Source organism: Osmerus mordax, chromosome 12 (assembly GCF_038355195.1).
Source record: "Osmerus mordax isolate fOsmMor3 chromosome 12, fOsmMor3.pri, whole genome shotgun sequence".
Lineage (NCBI taxonomy): Eukaryota > Metazoa > Chordata > Actinopteri > Osmeriformes > Osmeridae > Osmerus > Osmerus mordax.
This window is the reverse complement of record NC_090061.1, coordinates 16,678,067-16,687,490: the sequence shown is the minus strand read 5'-3', so window position 1 is coordinate 16,687,490 and position 9,424 is coordinate 16,678,067. Positions and strand designations below refer to the sequence as shown.

General features: G+C 40.4%; 1 long non-coding RNA gene across 1 annotated transcript; it reads left to right on the top strand.

Annotated features, from left to right (window-relative positions):
* The first annotated feature begins 7,260 nt into the window (after nt 1-7,260).
* LOC136954756 (uncharacterized) lies at nt 7,261-7,757 on the top strand. Its single transcript, XR_010878131.1, has 3 exons — nt 7,261-7,380; nt 7,541-7,642; nt 7,723-7,757. It is a non-coding gene; the product is annotated as an uncharacterized lncRNA (long non-coding RNA).
* Nucleotides 7,758-9,424: the final 1,667 nt, after the last annotated feature.

The window sequence follows — 9,424 nt, the reverse complement described above, 5'->3', positions numbered from 1 at the left end:
TCTGCAGATTGATAAATACGTATTAAAATCCAGAACTCAACTGAACTTAGTCACTCCGTTTATGAAGAGTAGGACAAACACTTTCTTCATCATTACCAATAATTCAAACCTTGTTTGCCCGGCAGAGATTTTGTGTTTTTGTTTTTTAGAAGAAATAGCTGTTCATTTATTTACCTGGTTAATAAAATAGTATTTTATTTCCATTAAGAAGCAATACAGTAGAATTGGTATGAAAGTTTGTTACACATGATGGTTTCATCCCAAAGCTGTGTTATATTTTTTTTAAATGGCTGTAATAAACATAAATGCCTGTTGTTACTTCAATAAAATAGTAATTTTGTGTATCACATTGTGTCGTGTCTGTTTCCTTTTGAGGGAGGTATGTTCAGCCTCTGTGAATGTGAGGTTCGAGAATGGACAAGAATACCTTAATAAATAACTTAGAAATGTTTAATAAGGCATAGATAGTTCACACTTTAGATTAGGTCACGCAAAAGCCTTAACTAACAGTTAGTAAATGCTTTATAACTTGCATTACTAATCACAAGTTGCATCATTAGTAAGTGTTTATAAAATAGTTGTTAAGACATCTGCTAAGTATTAGTGTACATCATGTATTCGACTTGGCGTACATTAATTAAAGACATAAGTAAATATGTAAGTTATTTACTCATGCTTTGTAAAGGTAATGTAAATGGTTTGTTCACCATTTGCTAATGCTTTCTATACCAGCTCATGTACCATTAACAGATTATAAACTACTGGTTTGCAACTATATTAACAAGCTGTCTATAAAGTATGGTAATGCAGTTATCAAACACCTTATGAATTGTATTAGGAATCAAATCCATAATGTTTAACAGTGTTTATTAATGATTAACATAGCATTTAATAATAATCTTATTAACTATTTAATAATGCATTGTTAATGTTTCAAAATGTTTTATAAAGGGTTAACTACCTATTAGTTAACACTTTGTAAATGCCAAAAAGCGTTGACTTATTATAAAGTGTTACCCATGTTTGCTAAATATTAAGGAAAACATCTGTGCAGTTATAAGACAAGGTTCTTGGTTTGCGGTTGTTGACTCTTATCAGCGCAGTGGTTGTGGTGTGTGTGGATTTGGTACAGGAACAAGCATTGTGGCTTATTATGATAACATTCAAATGCTGTACACACAAGTTGTTAACTTTGCTGCTTCATTAAACACTGGCAGAACACAATTTGAGGTCACCGGTGCTAAAGTAAGCTTGACAAGTAGTGCTTCATTTAGCCAATCAACATCCTCTGACACATGTCCACTCTACAGTTCTGTGTTGAAAGGTAACTCTAAACCAAGTAATTCTGAGGTCACTGGTGCTTCATCTAAGCAATCTCAGTTGTTTGACGGACTTCAATCCTATAGTTCGATGCTGAAAGGTAAACCTAAAGCAAGTATCCCAAACTATGTTTTGACAGCTAACCAGGAGGTGCAGCAAGGTAATGGTAAACGGAGGTTAAGTGATGATGAGTGTAATGGACTGTTCCAAGGTAAAAAACATCCCCATGGTGATAAAGGTAAAGCAGTGATAAATGTACCAAAGTTACAGCAAAAAAGTCAAACTTCTGTGTGTTTTGGAGAAGCCAGAATGTGGTGCAATGAGAACCAGAAAAATGCATCTACTGGAACACAAGAAGGGACAATAGATGTAATAATTGTTGACAGTAAAAATCCAGGTTTATGTTTTAAACCTCTTACAACAACAGATAAGATTGCATTGTGTAAACACTTGAATGCACCCAATGACAACACAGAGATATTCAATGAAACCATTGACTTTGGGCCCATGGGATGTCCCTATCAGACCAAAACTATTCAAGCAGATGGCAACTGCTTTTTCAGATCATTGGCATACGCTGTATGTGGTAATGAAAATAAGTGTAACATATGTAACTTTTACATAGAAAAGGTAATCTAATATAATTACCTTTTCTATGTAAAAGTTATATATGTTACACTTATTTTCACGCATTTACACGCTAGTGCAATACCCCTTTAAATCCACGAGTGGACGCTGTAACAGGGTGTTCAGGTGGTTGCAACCTGACCTCACAGTCTATTCGTAACATAGTGTACATCTTTCTGTGTCCCTCGATTTCGTATACTATGTTACGAAAAACCGAACCACAAGGTGGCGCTTCACCCGAAATGTCACCTAATATTTGTGTAGCTTATCGCTACGCAACGGAACCCTGATAGCTAACTGTCGTTCTTTAAAACAAACGAGATTCCAAACAATCGTAAAACGAAGTAATCGGATAGTTTCTAATAACATGTCTTTAATTATGCGAAATTACACATGATGACAAACCAAATTGGCTAAATATAGCTACCAACTAATCTTGCCATACACCATGATTTGTGTAGCTTATCGTAAATTAATATTCAAATACTGCATTCATATCCACAATAACAATTATACAAATATAAAATATATATTACTGTACAATATTTACATATTGCTCTCTGCTTTAAAGCTCAATTCTGAAGTGCTTTGCGAGCACCCGTTTGTGGCATTTTAACGGGACGGATCTTCAGTATTTTCAGTATGGAATTACGCCTTGACCTTCATCAATCGCCTGTCAATCAAAATGTGACATCCTTGGTTACGGCGCTGACAAGTGACGTCCATTGTTTTAGAAGTTGGCGGTAAGTACCTACCTAAAGATGTTCAGATTTTTTTTATTTATTGTAAATGCACCCTTTCAGGCCGAAAATGTGTAATCATTATGTAATAGTTAAGCAAGTAAACTCAAGGTAACCATGGGGATGCTCCAACGTGGAGTTCTAACTTAATTTTGTGAAAGTGCATGGTAATAAATGCATGTTAGCCATGCAACGTTAGTAAAATGGCTAATTAACGGTACGCTAGCGTGGTCAGAGCATTCATGAAGGCATTCAGTTATTTACTTATATTTTATCTTATTGTATATTTTATTTAATTCTAATTCCACTTAGTACTGCTAGTTTATTTACCCTTAGTATAGATAGTCCACATATTTAATTTTTTGGTTCCTATATGTTTATTGTATGCACCTTCCTGCCAAAGCAAATTCCTTGTCTGTGCAAACTTTCATGGCGAATAAATCCCATTCTGATTCTAATTTAAATGAAAATACTAATAATATCTATTTATGTCTCCCCTGTCCCCCTGTGTGTGTGCACCTTCCCCTTCTTTAATTGTACGTTTTGCTCCTTCCCAATATCCTCCCCTGTCTTTGCCCCCCCCCCCCCCAACACACACCTGTCTCCTCAGATTAATCTGTCATCTCTCTTTAACATTGACCTCCATATTCTATTTGTCTACTTGTCTGCCTCTCGTCTCATTGCCTGTTGTCCATCTGTCTGTCTGTCTTCCTGTACTGTATAGTTATTGTCTGTCTGCCTTGTCCTTCTGTGTGCCCGCCATTTCTGGCCCGCCCCAACGGTTCTTTTAAGAACCAAAGTTCTGCTGTCAAGTAAGTTTAACATTGAAACAATAGTAGGTACCATAATATGACCGTCCTTTATGCTACCAATATGTAATACATGTACAATAGAAGTCCCCTGATATGTGTAGTGACCTACATTTTTGTAAATTATTTTTTGACACAAATATTACAACTATCTAAGATAAGTTAAGATTGAAATATGTTGGCCTGTAATTTACTTTTCCATAGTATGGCTTCAAAGGAAGATGCTGAGGATGCTCATCTTAGGGAGCTTCTGAAACAAGGTCAAGCTTATGCCCACCTGGGAGTCAGGTGGCTGAGCGGTTAGGGAAGCGGGCTAGTAATCAGAAGGTTGCCAGTTCGATTCCCGGCCGTGACCTTGTTGAGGACAGGGATCATCAGGAATCAGTTCTTTGTGAGTAACAAATGTTTTTATTTTAGTTTGAACAGGTAATGCCAAACTCAAAAATACCTCTTCAGTTAATGTTCTGTACTACCAATTTCTTTTTTTTTCTCCATTTAGTCATTTAGCAGACGCTCTTATCCAGAGCGATTTACAGTAAATACAGGGACATTTCCCCCGAGGCAAGTAGGGTGAAGTGCCTTGCCCAAGGACACAACGTCAGTTGGCATGACTGGGAATCGAACTAGCAACCTTCGGATTACTAGCCCCATTCTCTCACCGCTCAGCCACCTGACTCCCTTTCATCTACAGATTCCCTTCTTCAAGCGGTCAAAGAAATGTTACTTGATGGTCAGCCAGCAGCCCCTGAGTGTGAGAAACACACAGAGGCACAAGATTGGGGAATTCGAAATGCCTGTTCTGCAGAGAGGTGGAAAGTGTCCCGCCCGCATCTCATCAACAGCATGCTGTCAGATGAGGCAGTATTGCCCACCATTTACATAACATTTACATTTAGTCATTTAGCAGACGCTCTTATCCAGAGCGACTTACAGTAAGTACAGGGACATTCCCCCCGAGGCAAGTAGGGTGAAGTGCCTTGCCCAAGGACACAACGTCATTTGGCACGGCCGGGAATCGAACTGACAACCTTCAGATTACTAGCCCGATTCCCTCACTGCTCAGCCACCTGACTCCCTCCCACCTGACACCGCCACCACCTGCCAGTGGTGTAGGCAAGGAGTGGCTGTGATGAGGTGTAGTGAGTGCTTACCTCACCAGTATCTGTGCATGGCCTGTGACAAAGAGCAACACACCAGACATGTTCTGCACAACTGGAGATCCCTGATCTCAGGCTACCTCCACCCTGTGCCTCCCACCTCATTTGTCAGCCAGGATGCTGACGGGCAATATTCCCTTACCCACCAAGGTAAGGTGTTTGGTCATGAAACCTCCTCTAAATGTCTAATGTAATCTAACATCAATACTGTAAAATGTTAGATATGGCTTGAGGCACTTATGCAATGACTATTAGGACATTAGACGCAAGATTACTAATACACAATCCCCAAGATTATACACAATCCCCATGTTGTGTCTTTTAAATATCTTTGTAGCTCAACTTCTACCTTTAGAGGTATCAGCCTGCCAAACCTGCCAGCTCCCCATGACTGTTAGTGTGGGGAGGTCCATTGTTTTAGTGACCATGAATGGTGAGTTTTACACATTTTAATTTAAGAAGAACAATCATTTTATTAATCTCACATGTGAACACGCATACTCTTGCAGGTAGCAGTGAATATCAACAAACACAAATATATTGCTGTTAAATTATGTCCTGTGACATTATTACCACTTTAGGTCGCTATGATCTTGTCCTCCCTGAAGCACATTGTGAATGTTGTGCCTCTCATTGGACACCTACGCTGGAAGACGTTGTGCAAAGTGGGTACTGGCCAGGGACGGTCAACTTCAATAGCCTGTTTCATGTTGACGTTTTCCAGTCAGACCTGGAGTAAAAAAAATTCAGCACCTGGACTGTCCCGTCTGGCATTTATCACAATGCTAGACAAAAAAAACAGCCGCTTTGGAAGAGTGAGTACCGTGTGTGGCACTAATAGTGGATATATTCATCACTGCCTGGTAAAATATACACATTGTATATGTTTGGACAAATAAGATAAGAAATAACCTACATAGTATCAGACTATTCACTGATATAAAAAAAAAAAATTGAAACAGAGTGGTAAAATATCTGGAGACACTTTCCACCAAAGCTTCATGGAATGGGCCATCTGCAGATATGAGGTTGACAAGATGTGCCAGGAGCAGTCGTTTGTCTGCCCTCCATGTACTCCAGAAATGCTTGCGGTAGCAGTGGATGGCAATCGCAAGCATTATCGTTTCAAGAAGGCAGGGAGGTATGTAATGCAAACTATTTACTGGTAACTCCTAAAGTATCCGGACAGTAATCTTCCACTTCCACGTTAATAGAAATAATACAATGTAATAAACATTGTGTTGTAGAGTACCATCTGTTAACAGATGTAACTCCTTTGTGTAGTCAGGACAGTCATGGCCACTTGGAAGGTGTTTTCCTTTGTGAGGACAGCAAGGTGTCAGAGTTTGTAGACCATGTCCACAAGGCCACCAAGCATGTAAGTAATTTCTGTTTGTGACGTAGTTATTATTTGATTACAAGTTTGAATTTTAAATATTGTGTAGACCTTCATTGAACATTTTCAGAGATTTTGTGTGTGTTTATCCGAAGGTTCCCGGAAAGGGTGTCTGTGGTGGGGCTGAATTTGCTGCTGCTAAGGAGATCTCCAGAAAATCTAGCAGCAAGCTTGATGAAGAGGGCATTGAGCTTGCTGTCTGCAGGCATGGCACAATCCTTAGAGGCCTTAATATGTTTAGGGAGGAAATATATGCATATGCCCTCTACTTGCAGTAGGAATTGGGCAACACTGCAACTTTCTTCTGCACTGATCTTATGTGCAAGTACTGGCCCTACTTGCAGAAGGTCTGCAGAGTATGCCCAGAACTACAACATCTTCTAGGCATGAAGCCCTTTCTTTCTGTCCTCCATGCAAAGGCCCATGGAATGAAGTGTGAGGTACTGAACCAAACCTTTACTTCCTTACCTTTGTTATGGTTCCAGTTAACCCTTGTGTTATCTTCGGGTCATTCTGACCCATCAGTTATTGTGACCCACCATCATATTGCGACAACTTTACCGCATACAAAAACAGTGAAGCATTTTCTTTTAACCATTGGGCTGTCTCAGACCCCCCACATTGCGAAGGTTAAAAGAAAATTATTTGTATTTGTTTTTGTATTGGGTAAAATTGGGTAAACACAACGATGGTTCGTTATGAACCTTTGGGTCATGTGACCCGAAGGCAGCACAAGGGTTAACATAATCAGTACATGTACTGGATATTATATGGCATGTCTTCTGGCACAATAAATCAAATGGGGTGGGGGGTTCCAGGAGAATGCTGCCTGCACCCTGGGAGAAGAAGTGGAGCAGGCCAACGCCTTCCTCTCCAGGATAGCCATTTCCACAAAATATATGTCAAAAGCTGGTAAGCATATTGACTTCTTTCACATCAACATGCATTCTAGAGCATGCCCTTGCACTGACCAGTGTTCCTTTGCAGCACGCACTGACATGATCACACTCTTGTGCATGGGATGGAACCAAGCCCAGGTCCAGCACATGAGCTCCTACCTCAGCAGATGATTCCTGAAGGTACCCTGGAATGTTCTCAATGCAATAAAGCATATATATATATATATCATGTAGATCAACCATCTCATTCAGCCTTTGTTTTAGCCGTACGTCGTAAAGTGCATAAGCATTTGTATTTTTCTTTCCTTATTTAGACCAAGCAAAGTCTGCAACAACAAAAAGACAGCTATGAGGCCTTAAAGACAGAGCTGTCAGTCGACAACTCCACAATCCTGCAGTGGGTGACCGATGTTCAGGAGTGGGCTGAGAGTGGTATGTCCGTACACAAAATTAACATTATATAATTTTACTACTGCTGATAGACTACAAATGTCATATGAATGACTGTCGATCTGGGTTTAGCAAGAATGCATGAAAGTATTTTCTGTCCTCAACTCATGTTTGTACTTGGGTGTTCTCTTTTCTTAACCAGCACCAGTGGAGGACAGTGATGCACCTGTGGAGTTGCAGAAGAAGATGGAGGAAATGTCTGCCAGCATCAGGCAGAGAACACATCGGCTGTACAGGCAGAATGGTTTGTTAGAGATCGGTTCAAGAAACCAGCCATGGCCATAATGTCAATCTAGGACACATGTCTATGTTAATGTTTTTCAGACACAAACAAGGGTCGCCACAGGATGAGAGCCAAACTAAGAGAGGAGAAAGGGAAGCTGGCTGCCCTGGTCCTGGAACATAATACACTTTTCCAGCCAGGCCCGTAACGGAAACACATGAGGCCCCCCCGCAGAATAAGCCTGAGAGCCCCCCCCCCCCCCCCCCCCCCCCCCACCACCACCACATATGTAACGGATAATGTAATACAAATACCAACGGGACGAACAGGACCCCGACGCGATCAACTGAACTTCTTGGAAGATTCTGAAGAGCCGTGTAATAAATGCAAGATATCAAAACTCAAGCTTGTCTTGTGAGTTAAATTTATTCAATAAGAAAAAAACGCTCAAACGGTTTGCAGGTGAATAGCCTACACATGTGCGCGTCTTTTAGCAAATCTGTGTGCAAAGTCTTTTACCACACTCTTTACATCTAAACTGCGCGCACATTCATTTTCTATGCTAAGGATGGCCAGACCTGACAGCCTCTCTTGTGACAAGGAGCTTCTGAGATATGTTTTGATCAGTTTCAGCTTGGAAAATGACCTTTCAGCGCTTGCGACAGTCACGGGTATTGTCAGAAATAATTTGATGGCCGTGGCTACATCAGGCACACTTGATAGTATGGAGTTGTGTTTCATTATTAGCGTGTTCGCTAAATCATAAATGGAGCCATTTTTTGTCGTGTGAATATTGTAGAAAGCAATGACTGTACGTTTTACACGATCATAATATGTATATAACTGAAATGCAATGACTTATTGTAACTTTGATTATGTTTTTTGTATGTTTAAATAGTCAAACGCAATCGCTGCAACTGCACAATACTACTGTCGCATACGTTATCATGTTTGCTAATAATGTCAGTTATGTAATATATTTTATAATTAAGCACTTTTTCTACTTTCTCTTTTTTTTGTAGTTTCACTCCATTTCAATGTTGTCAGCTTGATAGGAAGTCAATAAAGGAGCAAGGCTAATTTTCCTGGCTCTTGGAAAGGAGGCTCTGTTAACGCTAGGAAGCACAACACAGACCAGTACAGCTAACGTTAGCTACGTGGTACAGTAATGTTAGCAAACAGTACAATACCTGTCTCTTCTGGCAGATGAGTGCATCCTTCACCGGCTGGTCGAAAAAGAAATTTGTAATTTTGGGATGTTTGGCATTTAATTCAGAAATTTTCTGTTTTGAATGCTGCTTTTGGGCACCGCTTTTAAATGTGCGTTTCATTTTTCCTACGCTACGCTACAGTTAGCTACCTATTTGCAGCGGGCTCGCCGGTCTGTGTGACCATACTTCGTCATGTCACTTACCTAGCTAACAAAGAAAGCACAATTAAATATACTTTCCTTTTTTGTTCCTTCAACTCTGGAAACACAGACAAGACAATAAGACATCCCATGTAATTCAAATTGGATAAAACATTTTTAAAAATGAGGCCCCCCATCCCTGCGAGGCCCCCCCGCGGTGCGTGGGCTGGGGGGGTAATCTTTACGGGCCTGTGTCCAGCCATCCGAAAGAGTGGAGTCAGTGGAGTTAATCTTCCAGCCGGAATACATATTCCCCTGGCACGTTCCAACATCTGGTATGTAGCCTATAATTGTCATAAAAGTGAGCAAATCATGGGAGTCAGGTGGCTGAGCGGTGAGGGAATCGGGCTAGTAATCCGAAGGTTGCCAGTTCGATTCCCGGTCATGCCAAC